At 45.5% G+C, this 23,818-nt stretch overlaps 1 protein-coding gene and 1 pseudogene across 4 annotated transcripts in view; one reads left to right on the forward strand and one right to left on the reverse strand.

Annotated features, from left to right (window-relative positions):
• Nucleotides 1–23,818, reverse strand: part of LOC146209230 (uncharacterized) — a 51,126-nt pseudogene that overhangs the window by 12,057 nt on the left and 15,251 nt on the right.
• Nucleotides 1–23,818, forward strand: part of LOC146209231 (cytochrome b5 reductase 4) — a 264,229-nt gene that overhangs the window by 4,615 nt on the left and 235,796 nt on the right. The window contains exon 3 of one of the 4 annotated variants that reach the window (XM_084597640.1): nucleotides 5,017–5,124. The exons of the other annotated variants lie outside the window; for them this stretch is intronic. The gene's annotated coding sequence lies outside the window, so the exon portion shown is untranslated. The remainder of the gene's footprint in view (nucleotides 1–5,016; nucleotides 5,125–23,818) is intronic. 4 annotated transcript variants of the gene reach the window in all.

The raw sequence follows: 23,818 nt of genomic DNA on the forward strand, positions 1-23,818 counted from the left end.
TGCTTTAAATGACCTCAAAAATCTATTTTTATCTTGTTTGTTGATGGTTTTTTAGTAGGATTAAACTGCACTTTTCTGAAGTGATGTTATTTTTGCCAATATATTTGATGCGTGTCATTCAGAGGACTTCATTGTTTTGCTGAAGAGGTAGCGATTTACTAGTTCTGTATCATACTTACCTCCTGCTTTCTTGACTCAGGTATTTGGAAAAATTAACCAATTATTCGATGCCCTATCGGCCTACCTTCTGTTGCTTCTCTTTTTTTTTTATACAGATCATTTATGTTGTGGTAAAACTTTGAATGTAAAATGATTTTGCTGTGTCATTGTTCCCGTGTAGTTGGTTGCCTCCTATTTAATGCTAGGTTTTCTTTATAAAATTTTTATTTTTCTTTGTGAGGAACCCTTTGTGCACATATTTATGTTAACAGGATAGCATTATTTATTATCTCTTATTTCTCTTGGAATGAGCACACATTTAGTCTCATTGGTTGTCATTTTATTCTGCGTTTCCTTGCTTTTTCGTCAAGTGTTCTCAAACAGCTCTGAGCCATAATGTGTTTCTACTGGGACTAATTTATTTGGGTTATTTTGGGAAATTATGCCGGGTGGTGTTGCTTATCAGGAGAACTCTCTTTAAAATTTTCACCGGATTTAAGACATTTTATTGTTACAAAAAAATGTCAGAGATTTATAAAATGGTAATTGACTTCACTTATTTATCAGTAGACTACTTAATTTCTGGGGTGGTGGTGCAGTGTTCAGGGTGCTAAACTACTTTGCCCAAATATGTGGGATCGAATCCTGGCCACGGTGGCCACTTTTTGATGGTGATAAGCTAGAAACTCATGTGCTGTGCGATGTCAGTGCACATTAAAGAACCTGAGGTGGTCGAAATTTCCGGAGCCTTCTACTACGGCGTCTTTCATAGCCTGAGTCGCTTTGGGGCGTTAAACCCCACAAATCAAACCAAGCTTGTTTTCTGAATGTGCCACGAAAGACTGGGTGTACTTCATAGAGCAAGGCCTACCCATGAATGTTGCCCCGTGTCAATAGGGGGTAATGAGTGTGAAGGATGTGTAGTTCTGTGCGGCTCGTGAGTCTAGAACCTGTTACCACAGGTTGTTTTTCACCACTAGCGATGTGTATGCAGCTCTTGCAGGCCTTAATTAAAAGTAGATTCTTTCATCCATTCTGTGCAGTTTAGTCCACCACTCCGGTTATCGAGGTGAAAGACTTTTACTGGTTCTTTCATAGTTGAACTGAGCTAGTTTCTAGTGACTGGTGGAATTAGTCTTGCAGAATGTTCAAGTAGTTGCACCACCGTGGTAACATTTGGATAATAATTGAGGTCCTTAATTAGGCATAGATTGGAGATCTGGAAGATGGATGTCACCACATATGCGATCACCTGCAGTTGACAACTGTTACCGTCTCCTTTTCGGGCCCAAGTCAAAGCCTCATAGGAATTTTAGAAGACAACAAGAAGTCGCCTTCCTATACGCGACTAGTTGGTGCTGGGGTAAGCAATGTCTCCAACAGCATTCCCGCCCTCTTCAGGGAAGTGAACAAGGCACGCTTTTTCACTTTAGCGGCAGGATAATGCATAAGGCAATGTTCTGAATCCTCGTGCAGCCATTGTGGAGGACACAGCTTGAGTAAAGCATACAGACCACGCCAAGTTCAAAAATGGATTATAAAATTTCATTGCACTAGTTCTGGAGCACTTATGCGCTGAGTGACCAGTGAAAATTTGAAGATTTCAGACATATTCTGTTTAAGATTGCTCAATATAAGAGGTGACATTGCTACCAAAGGAGAACTCTGCTTAGCACGAAGGTAAGGGCTAGTCAGCCTGCAGTTGCTCTCAAATGACCTTGCCGTTTCAGTCAGTTACTTCATCGGTGACTGCCAAGACGTAGAGAACCAACACCATTAAGAGCCAAATAAGAAGGGAACTGAGCTCCGTTTGAGAACCATTGTATAAGAGCCTGCCCAATTACTGTCTCAGAGGTGACTCAGTTGCGTTAATAAACATTGTGAAGCCATAAGGCAAAGTGGTTTTGAAAGTGAAAGTGAAGAACAACATTGTTCATGGCCGCCTGTGAAATTCCATGGGCTGCCTTTTCCATGAAATATTCCGAAATGTCCGGGCTGTGATGGAGATGGTGAAACTAAAGGATATTTGTACGCTGTGTGACTCAGTGCCAGGGATTTGTTCTCAGCCTTAAGGAAGGGTAACTTCCTCGTCACTCACCTGTGATTCTGCAGATCACATTGAAGCACGAGTATGGAGATTGGACAGCTGAGTCTACAGGTATTAGCCACTGAACATGGAAGTCAATAATGATGCCCAGAAAGTACATGTAGCTGGATTTTCTAATTCACAAGTTGTCAAGGTCTGTATTCAACCAAGCCTATCATCTTCGTATCAAAACAGCACTTGCCGAGGTAACGGAGGGAAAGAAAAACGTACAAAACATGAAGACATTGATGTTTCAGCACTGCTACGGGTGCCTTGTTCACAATGAAGATGGAATGAGATGGACCGTTAATTATGAAGCGAAAGTGTTGTGTACAAAGTGCATATACATCACTCGTAGATTTCCCCATATCCTATTTATCGCTTCATTTCTCATTTGGGTGTGTAATGATTCCTTGAGTAGACGGGTAGATAGAAATTTTTCTATTTCAAGTGTCCATGCCGAATCCCAGTCAATCAAGTAGCCCGTGCCTTCATTGTGCTCTACTAGAGTGTTAGAACTCACTTTTTTGTTCTTCACGTCACGCTGGATAAATTTGAAATTTACGGAGCCTTCTACTACGGCATTCTCCAGAGTCTGGGTCGCTTTGAGACGTTAAATACCATAGACCAAACGAAATGAGACTGATGTCAAATTTGTCATAATTATCGATGTGGTGTGAAACATAATGTGGTAGAAGAGTGAATTCATTGCGCCCAGTAGTTTGGTGATAATAGCATATGGAACATAACTAAATGAGATATTGTTGTGGCATAATGCTAAGTTTGGGAGTGGACTGTCATATTTCATGGTTGTAATTTCCTGTTCAGGTTTAATTTGAAGGAGTGACTTGAACGAAGCTATTCTGAAGGAATCTTATGATAATAATAGTTCTTTATAATCTCGATGCTATGCAGATGACACATCCTAATTTTGTATAGACCACCATCTTACAGTAAAGTAACAAGAATGAAGTTCAGGCAAAAACTTGTGGTTAGCATTAATATTTACACATTCATGTAAGCTGTCTAAGGGAGGTAAGGTGAAACAGATATGCCCAGGTACTTATAATTTAGTGATGCAAGTAGTGGTACAGTAAAACCTTGTTACAAGAGACAATCAAGGGACCCGAAAAACATGTCTCTTGTAAGCAAGGTCTCTTATAACCAAAAATTCTAAAATCACTGTGTTGATCTGTTTACTGCACATCAGTATATAAATCCATTCACACGCATTAACAGGAAATTGTTCAGGAAAGCTTAAAGAAGTTGTTCATGCTACTATGTATTTTTGTAAGTGCAGAGTGTATTCTTTCCCAAATTTTGGAGGTAAAGTACTTCACTTTGCAAAGCCTTCCTGTTGCTCTAATACCTTTGAAGCACTCTTACATGCTCGTCACCCTCAGATACTTACAGGCTCGTCACACTCAGATAATTCACAAAGAGAAAGATATCAGGATTTTAAGCTTTCATCTTGTGATCAAATTTTAACAGTGAGGAGTAAAAAATGCTGGATGTCATTCATGCATTTTGATTTGCTTCGTAGGTAACAGTAATGTGATGTCATTTTGACTTTCCAATCATGGGGAAGCACTCCTCAGTTTCTGACATACACAACAAAAAGGACACTGATATGGAACAGAATTTAGCTAAGGGAATCTGAAGTGAATCCATGTACGAGTTGGTACGCTCCAGATGCATTGCATGAGCACACCTGGGTTGTGTCTGTTCTAAATAGTGAAGAATTTACTCCACGGACCTGATAAAGTTGTCCTTAGTAACCGAGTGTCTCTTGTATGCAATGTTGTTAACATGGCAGACATAGGAAAATCAACCAAACCATTATAACCGAGTGTCTCTTGTAACTAGATTTAACTGTACTTCATTTGAATAATATGCATGCAGAGCATTAGTTATCCTAGTTACACACATGAATTTACATTTACTGGTATTAGTTGCCAATAAGTATAAAGACCCTTTAGTAAGTGCAGTGAAATTAGCCTTAAAACAGGTACCAATCAGAGTTTTTGAATTGGAAAGCATATGGTACTTAACCCACCTCCTCTTGCTGAAATTGATTTTATCTAGCTGGAATTAGTGCATATTTGTGTCGAGCTATGGAAACATTATGCAAAGGTGATTGCTGAAACTTAGGGTATTGATATTTCTCATTTGCTTGCACCTCAGGATAGCCAAACACTCCATAACCAGTACATATCTGTGTGTTTATTATAGCTAGGGGCTTTATGTGCTTAGTGAACCATGTCCTGCTTTTAGGCCATTTACTATCTCTGTTTGATGACAGACTATCAAGTTGTCATATCAGAGCTTGAAGCCTTTGTTTGTTCTTCTAGTGTTATTTCTTGCTACCCTTTTTGTATACCAAACTTGCATGGCTCCAAAGTAAGTTTTTCACATTTGGACTGCCTTGCATTTGTGCCTTATTGATAGAGGCACTGCTTGCAGATGTGTAAACTACTGGACAAAAGCTTTACCAGTTCATATTAGAAATCGCTGAGGCCTTCGAGATTACCTAGTGTCTGAATTTACTGGATTTAGAATATTGAGTATTGTATAGCATGTGACTGCATGTGGAAAAATAAGGCACCCATGAAGATCTTACTAGACGAAAAATGGCCACTTTGGTGCCATAATAGGTGTCATTGTTTCTGCAAGGTCCTTGGTGAATGCTTGTTTTCCAAAATACAGTGTGAATTTCCCCAGCTGGATGAACTTCTAATAAAATAATAATAATAATAATAATTGGTTCACAGGTGGGAGTGAAAGTGGAAAGAGGAGCCGTAGTGGAGGGCTACAGAGTAATTTCGACCACCTGGGGATCTGTAACGTGCCGAGACTGAATTTTGAGCCTATAATTAAAGGTTGGACTCTTCAATTTCATTTTTTTTTAATTGTTGCAATTTTTGTTTAGTTTTTCTTTTCATAGTGCAAGGTTGTCGTTAAATGACTTTTTGATATGACTGGCATTTAAGGGGATAGAGCTAAAGGTGCTATTCTGCAGAAAATACGATGTTGGCTTGTTTTTTTTTTTGCTAAAAAAAGTTGAGCGTGCCTATTGTTGATATTTGGCAGGAGGTATGGCTGGCCACTGATTGATCAGTGGATCAATCACTGTCTCAGTATGATCAATCAATATGACGTCTCGAGGCCGCATGGCACGACTAAATTGCCACAAGCTGCCAACTGTGGCAGCTCCTTTAAAATGGGAATCAAACCCACTGGGAGGCTTATATCTCTAGTCAAACACACTATCCGTAGGCAATGCATGCTTGTTCGTGCGACATGTTTAAACTGAACTTCTGTATTGATGGTGAGTAGTCTCCTGCATAACGTGGTATCTTAAGACTGTGAACTAATAACTGTATTGTTGATAAAAGAGCCATACATTTGGGAATTAGTGATTTAGGAACCAGCAAAGTGCATGTATGCAAATGGTAATCTGCAATCTGAGCAGCAAACGGTTACCATTAATGTTGTCGCATCACACCCTAAAGGGCAAAGCTTAAGTCTTGGAATTTTTTGTTTTTATCATTTAATATGCCAGTCCTCTCTGGTCAAAAGTCAAGCAATGTTTATCTTGGTGTTATTGGCATGAACAATAATTATTGTTTGAATGGCAGTACACGGAGCCATGCCTTAACTCACAATGGCTGTCATCAGTAAAAATTATGTATGTAAACAAGATAAGTGATTTTAGTAACTAGATTGACAGATTGTTTGGTTGTGGCACTGGGTTGTGCTAATAAGTGGGTCATAACGTGGCCTGCATTTTGACAGCTATGATGGAACTGCCACTTATTTATCATGCTAGCCAAACTTAATACTTTCTTTTAAGGTCCATGCACACCTGTGTCTGGCATGCAGTTGCTAAACCTGCTTAACCAATTTACTGCTCAAAGTAGCTGATGACAGTGAGCGAATAGCGGTGATATAGCAAGGCATCCTGCACTATGACTGTCAAATCTTGCCCCCTGGCTTTCCTAATTAATTATTTTGACTTTTGATTGAGTGCAACTTATGCTTAACAGCCAGTTATCGTGCCTTCCTTGCTAAGGGTGTGACCTTTTTGAGTTAGGATTGAATTTCAAGAGCAGAATTCTGCGTACATTTATTCTTTTTCTTATTGGTTTAAACTTAAAAGATAAACCCGTGCCTTTAAAAGAAGGTGTTAAGAAAGCCATTATAAAAGCCATTATGATCTACCACAGGACGCCATGCATCATATCAATGCCATCCGTTTCAAGAACGCTATCAAGATCGTTGTTGTTTAACTCTCATGCCCATTCCTCATGTAATGCCCCATACCAGGGGCCTTTGAGGTATCAAATCAATAAATAAATAAAAGTGAGCTTTATTATTCTGGACACTAGTAACCCACGTGGTTCTCTCTAATTTGTATTTCTTCAGAAGTGCCAGTAGCATGATCTCACTGGCTAAGATTGTTCTTTTACTCAGCTTATAGGTGTTTGTCATAGTTGATTCTTGTATCTTTGGGGTGTGTAGTTGTAATTGCGAACCTCATTTTTTCACTTTTTCTTGCCTGAGGTAGCACTGAAAGATGCTTGTGTGATCTGTTTATATATTTTTAATATATAAATACATTTAAAGTACCCTTGAAGCGGTACCTGCAGTAATATTCTAGTTCAAGAAATTCATAGAGGTGGTTGTTGTGAGTATTAGAGTCAAATTTGAAAGCTTTGCGTGGAGCGTGTGCTTGTAACCGGTTAGGGCAGCACATAATCATTCCCTCCCTCCCCTTTGATATTGTTGCGAGGAAGAAGATCGGCAGTTGCGCAAGAGGAGCCCTCACTCTAGGCCAGGCATTAAATCAATGTTCATCCTGTCGCCATGTTGTGCCGTCTCTTTGCTTGTCACCATGTAACAATATCATCAGGGCGCACTGGGTTTACCCGCTTATTGGATGCTGCCAAGTGATGCTGGCGGACAAGTCTTGAGGGTGCACCATCCCGACTTGTTTCCTTCCTTTTTTTGTATGTGTGTGCTGGCGTGCACTGAGTTGGGGAGGAGAGTAGAAGCATCATTTTTATTGCCGATATGATCAGTGGTAACGAAGCTAGCTTAAAGATTTGGGCATTGAAGAGAGGAGTGATGGGATAGCTATTGCTCGTGCACATTTTCTACCTTTAGTAAATAGCTTTTCATGGGCTCCTTAGCAGTGTGCATGTCTTGCTTGAATTTATGCTGTTCATAGTTGATCATTTGGCACAGGTGTGGTGCACAATGGAATGCAGGTAAACAACAACGCATATTGACTGTAAGCACAGGACGATGTTAAAGAAGGTGTGGTTTCTCTGCACTTGGCGCCTACATGTAACATCGAGGAGTAGTAATGGAAGCCTCCTGTACAAGCTTGTCACGTGGAGGTAGCATTAGTTTAGTAATTGCTCAGCAATTCTTTCTGCCATCCTATGGCTTGCTATTTTGGCTCCTTAAAAGGACGCTGAAGACAATGGTGTTGTGGAAGTCAGCAGATCGTAAATTTTTGCTTACAACACGACCACATACATATGCTGAGAGCGGTGTTCCTATGAGCTATCAAATGGTTAAAACAGAAGCAGAGGTATTCTCGTTTCAGGTTGTTCTTAATTTAAACCTGCAGTTATGGTAGGGGACATTTTTTCTTTTTGCAACAAAGAAAATGAAGTACCACTTATTTCAATATCAAAGTAATGCTTATTTTCTGGCTACTGTTGGGTTACTATGACATGAGACAGGAAAAAAAAATAAAAATTCATCGCTCATGCTGCCTCTTGTTAAACAAGAATGGGTCAAAGAGAGCAGCAAGAAAAGCTGTTGCTAGGTTTGTTGTAAATTCCTCATCTGTGAGAGCATTCTTCACTTCTAAATAAGTGTCAGCAATGTCAAAAAAAGGCTGGTCAATTGATTTTATTTAAAAGAAATACATACTGCAGTATGTCATGCGATTAATGAGCCCAATGTAAATCAAAGGAATGTATGAAAATGGTAGGAGTGAAGATTTACACTACCCCGCCGGGGTGGCGCAGTGGTTACGGCGCTCGACTACTGTTCCCAAGGACGCGGGATCGAATCCCGGCCTCGGCGGCCGCTTTTCGATGGAGGCGAAAAACAAGGTGCCCGTGTGCTGTGCGATGTCAGTGCACGTTAAAGAACCCCAGGTGGTCGAAATTTCCGGAGGCCTCCACTACGGCGTGTTACGTTTGGGGATCGCGAGTGCCGGGGCAGCGTTGGCCTGGCGGCTCCGTGGACGGCGGACGGCATCAAAGGTGCCAGCAAAGACGAGGCGTCTTTTAACGAAACAACCTTTACTGTAACATCAGGAAGAAACGGGCAGTGAAGCTGACCCGGAGAGATTACAGACACTCTCACACAGCTGGTGTCTAGCGTCGTGCCAACGGCGCGTCAAAGTAGTCTCTATCTCAGCGGAGTCGGCCGCTGCTTTTTATAGTTTTTCCAGTTCACAGGGAAAGGGTAAACCCTCACAGGAAAGGGAGAGCCAAACATGTTGGTTCACGACGAATGACTCAATCGCAGGTGTTCCGACCTCATCTCCTCCACCTCCTGCAGACAGGAGAGGGCGACGCACTTTCCCTCGAGCTCCAGGCTTGGCCACCTTTTGCACACACACGCACGCACAGGAACACGCTGAGACTTGTCGGCGGGAGGAATCGTTGCGCGGCCGATGAACGGCGTCGAAATGGCCGATCCGCTCGCGGTTCTGCCTGTTGCTATGCGGTGGCCGCGTCAGCTGTCCCACTTCTCGGTGGAGAAACGTAACAGACTGCCCCGCCGGGGAAGGGAGATCCCGAAGGGCAGGGGACTGCATCCGCTGTCCGGAGGGATCGGGATGTTGCTGCTAACCAGGGTCGTCCGACTCTGTTTCTCTTGAGCCAGTCAGCCTGAAGAAGTCCTTGGCAAGTCCGGGTTTCCAAGGCACTCTGCAATTTGTCTTCAGGAGAGATTTCTGACAACCTACAGCATCACAACCACGCTAAAAACTCAACCGCTCAGCCAGCAAGCACGGCACGAACTTCACTAAGTTCTGCCAGACTATTTCCCTCTTATGCCCCCATCTACATTAAGGGCAGCCTAGCAGCACTTGGAACGCGTCCACAAATTTGAAAATCGCATTTTCAGAAAAAGCGCTTCAAACAAAGATAATACAATACAAGGGTTCAAAATCCTATGCCAGGAAGAAAAACACCAAGAAGTGAATACAGGCTTCTTCTCACGTTAGGGGCTTCGACTTAAGCCATCGGCGTTACCATTGAGATCACCCTTTTCACTAAAACTTCGGTTGTCCGTTTCACGGAACAACCGTACCTTCCTGTTTCTGTGCAGAGAAATGCATGAGCATGAGTCACTCACTTTTCCAAACAATCTATCCCTCTCCTTACGTGTTGCGCACCAGTCACGCATTTTCTGGGCACGGGCGCATTTGTGCCTTTGGGATAGTCGCTTTCTCTTTCGCGATAGCTTACACTTGCTCCATTCTTTCTCGCGCCTGCCTTTACGCTTTTTTCTACGGCAGCACTGAAACACAGGCTTTCTGCTTTCTTTTTGGAACCGTTTGAGTTTGCTCTCCTTACGATGATAGCATTCTTTCTTGCGTCTGCCTTTCCGCGTTTTTCGTCGGCAGCACTGGAATACCAGCCTTCTGCTTTCTTTTTGCAACCGTTTGAGCTTGCTCTCCTTACGACGGCAGCAATCTTTCTCGTGCCTGCCCTTCCGCGTTTTTCGGTGGCAGCACTTGAATACTCTAGTCCTACTTTCTTTCGGCGCGAGCTCTGGCAAGCTAGCGGTAACCGGAGCTAGTAGGACACCGGTGTCGTCGAAGCGGTCAAAGTGCGGTGCAGCGTCTGCATCGCAGCCAACAGCGCATGACTCACTTTCCGTCAAGTCCGAACGACAACTGCTCACGCCAGCCCTCAAGCTAGGCATTTCCTCTGGCGGCGCCGCGGCTGCATCGCATGACTCACTTTCAGTCAAATCCGAACAACCGCTTATGCCAGCCCTCAAGCTAGGCATTTCCTCTGACTCGCCACTCACGTTACACGGGTCCTCCGATGAGCCGCATTGCTCAGCGCTAACCGGCGCACGATCAAGATCATTCGACAGCTGGGGCGCTTCGGATAGCGTGAGGGTCATGTGTGCTACGTCCGCGTTCGCACTGGGGTTGCTTTCGCGAATACAACCCAGCGTGGTGTCGGAGCACGAACTATTCTGACTCTTCTCTGGTCGCTCGCTGTCGCAAGTCTCGCTCTCTACAGCGGACGCGCACTCCTCGTCGGTCTGCCCTGGCTGATCACAACTCGCGGGTTGCGCAGCTTCCCTGATTGCCAATTCGCTTTTCTGCGCGCCCTGCTCTATGACACAGCTGATTTTCTCATTTCCTAGCTGATTTCCATCTCCGCCACGCTCTAAACCAGCTTGTGCATTTAACTCGAGAGGCGGTTCAGCTATTATCAGTTCCCCACACTCATTTGATGGAACTGTATCTCCTACAGCTATTTGGGTCGGCGTGCAGTTCGCCTCGCTTAACGGCGTCACTTCGGACTTCTCGCCGATTAAGCCTGTGCTAACCGTCTCAGCTAGTGGCTCGACCAAGGTAACACAATACTCTTCTGTTCGAGAATCGGTCGGCTCACTACTGCGGTCACGTTTCTCGGCCGCTTCCCCAAGCTGTGTCTCACACTCCGGTGCAAGTTCGATTTGCTTCGGAATTTCCGCACTGTCTAGCCATTCACTTACAGCGGCTTTCAACTGATAGGCCAAATCAAAGTATGACTTGTCACAATGTTTCTCGCTCTCATATCTCTTCCGAAGATCATGAGGCGTTATCTGATATCGTATCAGCAATGACTCTTTTAGTTCATCGTAATTTTGCAACCGGTCGCCAACTAATCGCTTCATTTCTTCCGACGCTTCAGCGGAGAGAAGAGCTACCAACTTCAGCGCCCAACTACCTCGCTCGAAGCGTTTACTTCTACAGACATTCTCGAAGTCTGCCAAATAATCTACCATATCCTCGGCGATGAGGAATGGTGGCGTACCGTCTCGCGGTATCGAACCGTTACGCTGAATGGCACTGAAAGCGTCAAACTTTTCCACGCTCATTCGATGTGCTGAAATCTCCAGCTGGATCAGTTTCCTTACGAGGGCGTCCTCTTTCTCGTGACGTTCCCTACGCTCACGATCCTCTTGACGTTCGTCAATGATCTCAAGGCATTCCAAAAGCTCGTCATCTTCAGCTTCCAACTCAAGAATAGCCTTTAACACTTCTAGTTTTCTGAGTTTGTCTGACAAATTCAGACCCAACTCCTCCGCAAGCTCCAGCAATTTCGGTTTGCGCAACGACTTCAGATCCAAACCCATGGCTGTTCCGAATGCTGCCTTCTCTGCTGCCCACTATTGCCTTGCTGCACTTAACCCAGCAACAACGACAACACAATTACCAGCTCTGTTCTCTACTTAACAAAAGCCTGGCAAAACTCAGTAGAAGAAAGTCCCGCACTCACCAAACCTCGCAGCCAAGAATCCAACGCAGTCGTTCCGCTGCAGGCAACCAGTCATCACACAGGGCTCGTTGCACTGCTCCCGCTTTTCCGCTGAGCTGCTTTGACTCACGGGTCACGCCTGTGACATCTCCGCTCTTCCCACCAGATGTTGCACCTGGGTCAGGCCTGGCTCGTTTCACCGACCACGGTCACTGCTTGGTCGTCCTCGTCTCTCCGCTTTCCGCTGTTCACCAGTTGTTGGACGACGGTATCGCCTGGCTCGTCCCTCCAACCACGGTTACGGCTTGGTCGTCGTCATCCCACCGCTGCCACCAATTGTTACGTTTGGGGATCGCGAGTGCCGGGGCAGCGTTGGCCTGGCGGCTCCGTGGACGGCGGACGGCATCAAAGGTGCCAGCAAAGACGAGGCGTCTTTTAACGAAACAACCTTTACTGTAACATCAGGAAGAAACGGGCAGTGAAGCTGACCCGGAGAGATTACAGACACTCTCACACAGCTGGTGTCTAGCGTCGTGCCAACGGCGCGTCAAAGTAGTCTCTATCTCAGCGGAGTCGGCCGCTGCTTTTTATAGTTTTTCCAGTTCACAGGGAAAGGGTAAACCCTCACAGGAAAGGGAGAGCCAAACATGTTGGTTCACGACGAATGACTCAATCGCAGGTGTTCCGACCTCATCTCCTCCACCTCCTGCAGACAGGAGAGGGCGACGCACTTTCCCTCGAGCTCCAGGCTTGGCCACCTTTTGCACACACACGCACGCACAGGAACACGCTGAGACTTGTCGGCGGGAGGAATCGTTGCGCGGCCGATGAACGGCGTCGAAATGGCCGATCCGCTCGCGGTTCTGCCTGTTGCTATGCGGTGGCCGCGTCAGCTGTCCCACTTCTCGGTGGAGAAACGTAACAGGCGTCTCTCATAGCCTGAGTCGCTTTGGGACGTTAAACCCCACAAACCAACCAACCAACCAAGATTTACACTGAAGTGCACTCTGGTGGGCCATTGCCTGCAGTTAGTTGAGATGTCTTAAGTTGAAATGCTGCTGACAGTTTACTGTTGCATAATTGCACTTCCTTGTGCCTCTTTGCCTCTTGTTTCTAAGTGATGGGTGAATATGCGAAAAGCAAGCTAGCAAGTGGAGTGGAATGGCCTGACTCTCAGCTGTGGTCACTTGGATTCTCTGGCTGTGGTGCCGGGCAAATGCAGCCCATAGTGGGACATCTGCCTCTCTATGTTGTTGCTGATGTTTTCACACCCAGCATGTTGGCCCAGCAATCAGTTTCAGCAATGGAATGAATAGACAAAAATGTACCAGTGTTCTAAGCTCCACGCAGTTGATAGTGTATGCAGCAAGCATAGGGGCCATTATGACTGTTGGGCTTTTGCAGTTTGGTAACGCAGCAGAACCTCTTTATAGTGTAAGTCACTGGGACTAGCAAACCTTTACTGTATCAGGGTGTTTACTATATCAGTTGTTGGTGATGACGTGGTCCTAAAGGTGCTGCCTGGTAATTGAGTGCTTTTTAAACGAACACGTCTTGTCGCTTAATGAAAAAAAAAAAAAAAAAAAAAAAAAAAAACCTCTAAAATACCTTCTATCTTTCTCATACCGTATATTTTGCTATCTTGTGGAAGTACCTTTTAACCATGAGGGTAGAGTGGCTACAAATACAACCGATTGTGATTTCATGTGAAAATCGAAGCCTTGCACGAACAGGGCGTCATATTTCACTGGCTTTTAAAAGGCAGTAGATGAGAAATGCGCGCTGCAGTCAAGCGCTGCAAAACCGCACAATCCGCACCTCCACTGCTTTCCACCGCTGCCTCGTACTGTACAATGCTACGAACGTTTTTCCGTTTATTTCATTCCCTACTTCTTGCTGCAGTTTTACTCTCTCTTACTCTCTGAAAGGACCGCGACGCCTTTTTTTTTGTTTTTTTTTTTTTTTTGTCGATGCTTGTGGACAGCTTTCCTTTTTTTTTTCTTTTTTCCTACGCGTTGTATGCTTTCCCTCACGGTTCCAAGGCCTACGTAAAGTTGGCTTCTGCTGAGTGCTGCGGAGCATGGTGGAAAGCCAATAAAAAAAGGTTTTCTTTTTTTTTTTTTTCGAATAAAGAAAAAAAACGTAGCCTCGCCATTCTAGGTAGCGTGCGTGCGAAGAAGTCATTCTTTTGAAGTCGTCGCCGCGGCCAGACGCACTTTAACCATTTTTTTTAACCAAAAATGTCAATATAAAGGGGGGGGGGGAATTCACAGTCATCTATGGAAGATGAACTGGAACTTAAGTTTTACTTTGCTATATCCGAGTTTAATGTAGCGGGGTAAAGGGACCCGTTTCATTTGGTTGTATTCGAAATTTCTCGCTTTTAAACACCCCCTGGTTGATAATGATATGCTCGCATCCGAAAAGTAATTTTGATGCATGGTGCTGAAGGCAGGCCTATTCATCTGGACGTCTCCAGGCAAGACGCGAAAAAGAAAAGGTGCTTGGTGCACCATTTGTACACGGTCTTTCATCATGAGACGCTATGTATTTTAGACTCCGCCTGCCCTTATCTTCAGATGAGATGTGCGACTAACTTGGAGGGTACGTTTATATTATTGTTAATATTTCCTTCAATGGAAGAGGGTCTAATTTAAAACGGGTTTTCTTTCTGTTTTCAAAAATGGTAGCGAATACAATGGCCTTTAATTAACCCACTGTCTGCCTGCCCTGTGTAAACTAGTGTGCGCCGCCTTCTTGACAACTGATCACGACATTGCCAGTGGTCGCATTCATTTCATCGCAATCTTTTTGCTCGCAGTTAATCAAGCACCGTTTTTCCACGCGGCAAGTATTTCGGTTGAAAGGACAGAATAAAAGGCCAGAAACAAAAAAAAAAAAAAGTCATTCCAGGCATTTGGTCTGGTCTGGCAGGAATACGAATATTGATTGATGGCTCTATTGCAACACCTCCGTATCCATTTATACTGAGACATTCATAGAACACGCGAAGACAGATATCATCCACTCTAAGAACGTCTGATCGGTGACCCTCCGTGGTAATGTCCTCTTGTTGTTGGGACGTGAAAAAAAAAAAAAAAAAAAGAAATCCGACTTGAGAAAAAAACTTCTGAGATCACTGCAAAATCTGCTTTTTGAAGAAATGCGTAAGCCTAAGCTTTGCTGTGTTGTCCGTGAGATGTGTCAGCGAGATTCCGCGAGTGATAGATACCGGGCCTTTCCTTTTCTGTAAACCACTTAGTTGTCTCTTGTTAATTATCTAATTAACCTACACTAACCATTTGGTCTCTTGCACATCTTTCCTTGATGCTCTATCCGGTGGCACCATTCTTTTTCGATATACCAACTAGTTCCTCTTTCGCGAATGATAGATACTGAGCCTTTCCTTTCCTGTAAGCCACTTCCTCTAATTAATTACCTAATTAACCGATACCAACTGCTTGGTCTCTAGCACATCTTTCCTTGATGCTCTATCCGGTGGCACCATTCTTTTTCGATATACCAACTAGTTCCTCTTTCGCGAATGATAGATACTGAGCCTTTCCTTTCCTGTAAGCCACTTCCTCTAATTGTCTCTAATTAATTACCTAATTAACCGATACCAACTGCTTGGTCTCTAGCACATCTTTCCTTGATGCTCTATCCGGTGGCACCATTCTTTTTCGATATACCAACTAGTTCCTCTTTCGCGAATGATAGATACTGAGCCTTTCCTTTCCTGTAAGCCACTTCCTCTAATTGTCTCTAATTAATTACCTAATTAACCGATACCAACTGCTTGGTCTCTAGCACATCTTTCCTTGATGCTCTATCCGATGGTACCATTCTTTTTTTTTTTTTTAAACCAAATAGTTTCTCTTCCGCGAGTGACAGATACTGGGCCTTTCCTGTAAACTACTTAACTGGCTCAGTTTCGACGGAGGAGAAACGAAGAGGCGTCCATGTGGTGTGCGATGTCAGTGCACGCTATAAAGATCCGCACGCGGTCGAAATTACTGCGGCGCCCTTCACTACGTCACCCCTTTCACCCTTTCCGCTTTCTCTCCCATCTTTCTCCCTTCCTTTACGGCTCGGTTCAGGAGTACACAGAGCAAGTGCGGCGCCTTCCCTTTTCTGTGAACCACTCACTGTTGTTATCGGCTCTAAATAATTACCCAATTAGCGCCTTTCATGATATGGTAACCAAATGTTATTGTTATTGGCCCTTATTAATTACCTAATTAAACCACATCAACCACTTTGTCACTTGCACACCTTTCCTTGAGTCTATCCGATGGTACCATTCTTTTTCCGATATACCAGATAGTTCCTCTTTTACAGCGCCGACAAAGTCATGCCCACGCGAAACCCGCCACGATGCTTATTCATAAAAAAAAAAATAAAAACATTTCTGGAACTTGGTCTTATACAGCTTAGCTCTTGTTACGCACTGATCCGCTGTGTGCATCCCGAGTCCCGTGCCGCGCGTGAGGCTTCCGTTGCCGCCGCTCGTCCGGAAAGCCTCTTCCGCTGTCGAGCACCGACTTCGCGCTGTACTGCGGTGATCGAATGGAGCGCGTGGTGCCGGACAGCCGAAGCTCACCGAACAGAAACCCGGCTTCCTCGTATATAGATCAGTGCCAAGCTGCCTTCGCTTCCCCCGCGTGCTCCGGGGCTTCCCGTTACGTAGCCGTCGCGCTCCCTTCCTTACCCTACTCCAATGCAGGAGCAGCCTGATCCTTTATCCCGGCTTTCTCTGTTCCACTTCCGGGGCGAGACTTCCTGGTAAAATCGATACATGCGCTGCGCGCCGGAATCTCCGCCACCTGGGTCTACCGCGTATGCTAGCGTGTGTGGGCGGGCGTGAAGAGCTTTCCGCATCCGTATGGAATGACGGATAGTGCGAGGCCACGTTTGGTGCAGACGCATCGGTATATGTGGGCATTGGTTTCCGGACTAACGAGGGGCCGAGCCGCGGTTGCTGTGAGAATGTATTGGGAAGTGGAATAACTTCGTCGGTTGCAATGGTCGCAGTGTGGAATTACAGCAGGTTGCATGATTAGCGTTTGAGGACAACGTGTATTGCAACTGTGACCGTCGTTGCGTGATGCCTGGTACTGCTGGCAACCTTCGGTAACTGTTGCGCGTGCTAATTGCACATCACGTACAGTCTTTTGTCACAAGTTTAGAGCCCAGGGGTTCTACTTCTAAGTTATAAGCGGCGCGTAGTGGTGCTCCACTGACATTCGCGGAAGCGCTTCCCGTTTAGGAGTGTAGGAGAGAAAAAAAACTTGCCTTCTGGAGATTTGGACACTGGGTAATGCCTTGTATTGCAAGAGGCAGAAATATTTTTATTGTTTGCTGAAATAATCATAACAACTACAGCAACAATTTAACGACATTTTGCGCAGGATTGCATAAGGAAACATGCTTGATGTAGCAATATTAACGGACGGAGAATAATTTCAGTACTCAGCTGTACTGAAAAAAGTATGGGCAGTGATCAAAGTCATCAGTATACGCTGAATTCATGCAAATTGTGCTCATTTAGAGCAGATAAATAACAAAACGGGGAGAAAAAGTAACGAACGTTTATTTCGCCTATCGCTGTAGAATTGCACAGGAGAGTGCGTTACAAGCATATGCGTGTAACCCCCCCTTCCCCTCACCAAAGTACCTATGGCCAAAATGAAGCGCAAAGATGAAAATTGGTTATCAAACATTTATTTTGACTGATGTAATTGAAAAATAAAAATGAATAGTGTGCGCTTAAAATTAAAACAAGCTTCGCTATAGACACAGAATTGAAAAAAAACGCGACGACGCGCACTCACAACGGTTTCTTGAGTGAGATCGGCTTTGAGAAGGTAAATGTGGCAAGCACGGTGGCAAGTTCACAGTTCTTGTAATGCAGCATACGTAGCATACGGGTCCTCAGCTGCCATTATTGGCAAAAAACAAACAAACAAACAAACAAACAAACAAACAAAAACAAACCATAGTTATAAACTTATACGTTTACAACTGATAACACAGGTGCGGGGAGGAAAGGTATGGGGCAGACTTGACCCATACCTTTTTACGTTCTGGGACTTTGTTTTATGCAGAAATTAGTTTCTTATCATCTTGGAGGATGTTTCGTACATTATTATTATCGATCGCTTTTCCTTTCTGTGACATTTGTATGTCTTTTGCTGTCCTTGCTGCCGTGAGTTTTGGTCTGTTATGTTTTTTTCTTTCTTTTTTTATGCGAAAGCATCACTTCGCTATGTTCACAGATATCCGTCTGCAGACCGCGACCGCAGAACGTGTCCGCAAAATCATGTCCGCAGCAGTTGTAATTGAGAAGTGATATAGGTTATTCAGTGGTTTCGATCGATAGGGGTGACGTAATGCTGTGTCCGAAGAAATAATTAGGCTAATATGTTAAGTAATTAATTAGAGGCAAAATGTAAAATTAAAGGCGAAATTGGTCTCATTAGCCAATGAATTGGTGCCACATTTGAATGTATCCAATACTAAACTAATTACTTAAATCAGTCAATTAAGGTGACTTCAGGGATGTAACGTCACGCAACCTGAAGTCGAGCCAAAAAAAAGGGCCTAGGAAAGGATTGGCGCGCGATTTGAAAGTACCAGACTAAAATGGGTAAGCAAGGAAGGCCATTTTTTAAATCTATACCAGCTACACCAGTGTAGCTTAAGTCCGTTGTAAGTATAGGAGATTTCCTACACTGGTGTGGCTGGTGTAGGTTAAACAAATAGGTAGGTTAAACAGTTACCGTGCCTTTCCCTTCCTATAAATCAATCTCTTTTCTTTCCGCACGAGGCAGCGCAGGTGGCTCCGCTACAGAGCCAGTAGCAGGCCCGTGCATTTTCTTTTCTTTCTTCCTACAGTCGCAACAACTTTGAGTTCTCATAGGGTTTTTGTTTTCTCTGAGCTTCAGATATTGATGAATACGGCTCTGTCGCTCGTCACATGTATAACGTCACATGTTTTTAAAATGCATCGAAATGTGCAGCGAGAAGAGCATAATGTGGACACCTGTGTAAACTGTCGTATACTGCGCGCGATGCAAATTTTATGTAATGTTGAATTAGGTTGTGGATGTGTTTTTATTTTCTGATCGAGGCAGAAGTTTGTTTTTAAATTGTAAATCATATTCCTCTCTCCGAAAAATTGAAGAAATGCAGATGATGTCAAAAAACACGTGTAAAGCAAAAGAAAATAGTGTCTTGCTGCGGGCATGAAAAAAAAAAAAAAGAGCAATTCTAAATGAGATTGGGAGCAATAAGAGAATATGGAGTAAAATATACGGTTAGTTCGCAAACAAGAAACAGGGAAACGGTCGGCGCGAGGACGAAAAATGTAGGGGTCTCGCAAAGGATTAGAGTGACGGACGGAGGTATTATGCCTTTGTTTGAGGAATGTGAATCGTCGGTGCTCCTCTGAAGCGCGCGCGCGCCCATTTAAGGATGGCAGAGTTCGGCGCGCCAAATCGCTCTCGTTGGGAAGATGCAGCTGCTGGGAATCGATCTGGATGTTTCCCACCACGACAGTTATCTACCGCCTGCTGCAACGTTGGGAGCTTTGTCGAAAGCGACTCTCTCTAGGGTTAGGCTACTCTTTCTAGACTATGGTAGATAATATTTATTGCCTGCGCATGCGTTCTCAGCTGAATACTCTCGAACAACAACAACAAAAATACCCAATACGATCAATGAAATTCATGCTGTATACTTCATACGTGAGAACATTATTGTTCTGCCGCATGCTGCATAATGATTATATTATCGCCTATATGACCGCGACATAATGCCCGTTTCTGGATCATTCATTGTGCTGTGAACGAGTTCCTTCTAGAGGACGTAGCCATCGACATTTCTTTCAAGTGAGTGAAGTTTTTTTTTTTTTTTTTTTCTTTTTTTCTTTTTAGCTCTGCGGTCAGAGTCTTGGAAATGGCCACTCCCATCTCACCTCCATGAGACGTGCTCTTTATAGTTCTAGGCAGCGAAGCTTCAAACCAGAGTGCGAAAAGGCCCGATTGTTTGTCACCCCTGCTAGTTACTACCTGCCGAACGTATATGCCGGCGATTTTCCGAGGCTGTGACGCTTTAAAAGGGATGCGCAAGAGCCGCAGTATTTGTCACCTGCCAGGGGCATGCTATGATTTTTCTAGGCTCCAGGAATTCAAACGGTCGACACTGATGCTGCCGGACAATTTTTTGCCGACGTGGCCGGGGCTGCTGACGTTGCTAGGGGTGAGCTCGGTGGCCCTTCCTGCAGCCAATGGCGCGCCGACCGATTCTCATGCCGCCGCGTATATGTCTCATATACACCTGTTTGTGTGAGAACGCAGGGTGTGGCATATGAAAGGAGGTTCACCTCACCTTAATAGCGCTAACCTTGACGTCACGATAATCGGTCGACGCCGTTGCGTGCAGCGGGGAATGAGAGGCATCTGCTGTTGTTTTTTTTTTTTTTTCTCGAGTTGTATCCAACCATTTGGGCCTGGGAGGTTATGGCGACGGCAGGGGATTGGTCGTCACGGGAAGATCCCGGTATGTGGCTACCGTGGAAGGAAGAGGTCGTGCGCAAAGTGAAGTTGGTGCCACAAAAATAGTTCGAAGGGTGGTTGCCGTGCAAAGAAGATGTTATATCGAGAGCAGATGAGTGCAAAGGAGACACCAAACAGCATGACAACAGGCACTTGCGGGTGAACTGTCACCGCTGTGAGCGACGTTTCGAAGTATGAGCATCACTGCAGACCTGCTGCCTGACTTCGTGAGAGGAAGAAAAGCAGAAGGTGCGTGACAGATTCATAACTGTCACATTGCTACAAACGTCCAAATCATTCGCGTTACATATTCTTAACTGTCATCTGATTATTTTTGGTATACCGCACCTCATCGGCGACCTTTATTTATTTCTTTTTTTTGGATGGCGCGTTGCATAGTGGATGGCATTGTCGTTGGAGTAGTCGGCGTAGCCGGCCACCTGCCATCCGTGGCAGGTTGTAGGGGAGCGAAATGCCGCCGGCGAGTTGATAGGTGGAAATTCCCTTTCCTTATTTAGGAAAGAGGGAGAAAAGCAGCGCGTGGCTTGGGCTTTCTGGCGATTGCAAAAAGTGTCTAACGGGATTGTAACACCACGGGTAAGCTACGGGTAGATCTGGGAAGGTGGCTATTGTGTTGAGAATGCGCAACCTGACGGTTGTGTTGCGAGAAGCAGCCGGTGGGGGTGAAAGCCGGATATGGCGGCAAACAAGCGGCAGGTGCAGAGGAGACCCTTCAGCCAGTGTACGTCGACCGATTTTCATGAAGCCGCGCTTGACTCCGTTAAGGCGCGGTGAATCCCTTTTTATGATCCTCCGTGCACGCATTGAATGTGGGTGGCCTGGGGAACGCCGGATGCGCCACGGACTTGCTACCAGTGACGTGTGATGCAGTAGAAACTCTCGAACATCTTCTACTGCACTGCGCCGCGTTAGCCGAACCGCGACGTGAGTTTCTGGCGGCTTACAGAGCGCAGGGGGTAATCCCGGACAGCGTAGCTGTGCTCCTGTGGCCGCCGTGCAGTGCGCGCGTCCGCTAGCGAACACACGTGAGCCTGTGTGAATATATCGAACAGGCGGGCTTGATGATCCGCCTATTTCGTCTCGCCGGATAGTGCGCGCTGTGACCGAACGCTCCGCGCGTGCTATTCTGGAGGATAATGGTCGATTGCCCCACGTCGGCCGTCATTGCTTTGTAAAGTGTGCACCTCCGGACGTCGTAAACACACATGGACGCAGAGCTAGTGCGGAGGCCTGCCCGATGTGCAGGGTGCTCAGTGACCGAAGACATTTGCGGGTGGGCCTGAAGCAAACTACTGTATGTTGTTCTATAGTGTATATATTTCGTTTTTATTTTTACCTACCCTTTCCTTTCTCCCTATCGCTCACCTCTTTGGATTTCATCTACCCCTTTCTCGCTATTTCTTTATTTCCGCCGCCCCAGTTCAGGTGCTTCAGATAGCAGATACCGGGACTGGCAAACATATTTTCCTTTATTTTGTATATAAATAAAATAACCACTACCACCACCACCTACACCCTGCGATGTCGCGTCAGCAAATGCATGGGCATTACTTTTCGATGTCATGAAAATCGGCCCACGCCGTTGGCGGATGGAGGGACACTTTTGATGGCCATTCGCCGCTTCATTATTGAACTGCGTCCTAACTAATAGGGTTGGACAGATCTAATGCAGTTTATTTCTTCCAGGGGTGATTTTACTCTGCTCTGTTGGTAGTGAACAGCGCCAACATCAAAGCTGAGCCTGGTGGGTCACCTTGAGCGGCCTCAGTAATGACATACGGGATCACTGTGCCGCGCGAGCTATGAGGCGCACTCTGCGTCAGCACACGTTGTGTGACGTCATCGCGATCGCCAATTTGCCGCTGATCGTGGCCGGAGCAGCAGCGGCAGGCGCATTTCACGGCATTGCAAACAGCGCCAACGGATGCACAATCCGATTACGCCCATCGGTGAAAACGGTGCGATGCGCGTGCAAAACCAATCGGACCGGGCGGGGATCGCGTTTCGGAGCCCGAACGTGAAAGGGAATCCCGCTGACGGGCATTCGTTCTCTTTGCCACCGTGCGGGCGGCGCGGGTAATGATGTAAGCGAAGCGCTGTATGCGGAGAGAATCCATCTGCGCCCCGATAACAAGCCTCGTCGGCGAAGGCCTTGCCGTACGAGAAGGTTATGGAATATGGTTATGGGGAAATGGGATCAACGCCATCATCGCTTTTCGTAATTTGTAGTCGGCTCTGAAAAGCGACGGCAAAGATGAAGGGCGAAATGTACGGAGCGTTGGCATTAGTCGTAGTGTGGCTTGGAGAGGATTTTTGGTCGGTGATCGTTTAAAAGAGTTGTTTGCATAATAAATTTTAAAGCGTCCGGTCAGGCAAGGACGAGCGTGGTGATCGTATTTGCACAGTGCATTTCGTATAGTTCAGGTGAGCTTTGTTTTCCATATGAGATATATAAATTAAAAAAAAAGGGGGGGGGGGGAGGAGAGTCTGCGCACTGGCGCAACGGTCGGGAAGATGCCCAAGGATGGATGGATGGAATATAGAAGCGTCCTCTTTGAAACGGGGTAGTAGCAGTAGCTATCATGCTCATTTTTCTCCCTATATCTTTATTGTTTTAGATTTTTTGTTTCTGCATTACTAATATTATGTTACTATTCTGCTTTTAAGCCACCAATCTTCCAGTCGTTTTTTGCTAGCTTCCACCGCAGGTTTATTCACCCGGCCACTGATATCTCTAAATCCCAGAGCTCCAGGAAGAGTGACTGCGCCTGCATCGACTTCCGGATGGATACCATTACATTCGAGTATAATATGGACAGTTGTTTCACTGGAATTACCACATACAGCACAAGCGTCATCTTCAAGCAACATGGAAAAGCAGCTTCGCCTGGTGGCAGTGACGAGAACTATGGCGCTGAAGCTATGGTAAAGCAATGAGTTAAGGTTGCCCAGGTGGATACGCTGTAACAGGCCAGATAGAGAGAGAGAGATGGAGAGGGAGATTCGCGTGGGCTTCGGCTGGCTCTTGTACGGGAAACCTAGCGGATGAAGGGAGCGAAAGGGGCAGCGTGGGCGGGAGCGCCGATGGGGCGAGATGAATCCCGTTTGCGAATCGGCTGTGCCTGCTCAGCGGAATGGCCGTTCATCCGCCTGCTGCGTGTGCGACTTCAGCTTCCTTTCTGTTGAGTCCGTCCTTCGTACTTGCCCAGCTTCTTGCTCGTCACGGTGGATGCGTCGGGCGTAAGCGGCTTGCATGCCGCCCCTGTGCACTGCGCCGTGTTCTTCCCGAGGATGTTTTGGGGTCTGCTTTGGCTCTTGCATTAGCGCGGAGGCAGGGAGCGTTTCGTACTTTTCGTTATTTGTGTTTCTTTTATCGCCGTGTTTTTTTTTTTCTTCTTTTTTTCGGCTAGCAGCAGTTTTGTTCACTCCCGTTCCATCTCGTCGGCTTAATTTTCTCTTCGGCGTGTTGCCTGCTTCAG

The sequence above is a fragment of the Amblyomma maculatum genome, chromosome 1, assembly GCF_055883805.1.
Source record: "Amblyomma maculatum isolate TAMU_Amacu chromosome 1, ASM5588380v1, whole genome shotgun sequence".
Taxonomy (NCBI): domain Eukaryota; kingdom Metazoa; phylum Arthropoda; class Arachnida; order Ixodida; family Ixodidae; genus Amblyomma; species Amblyomma maculatum.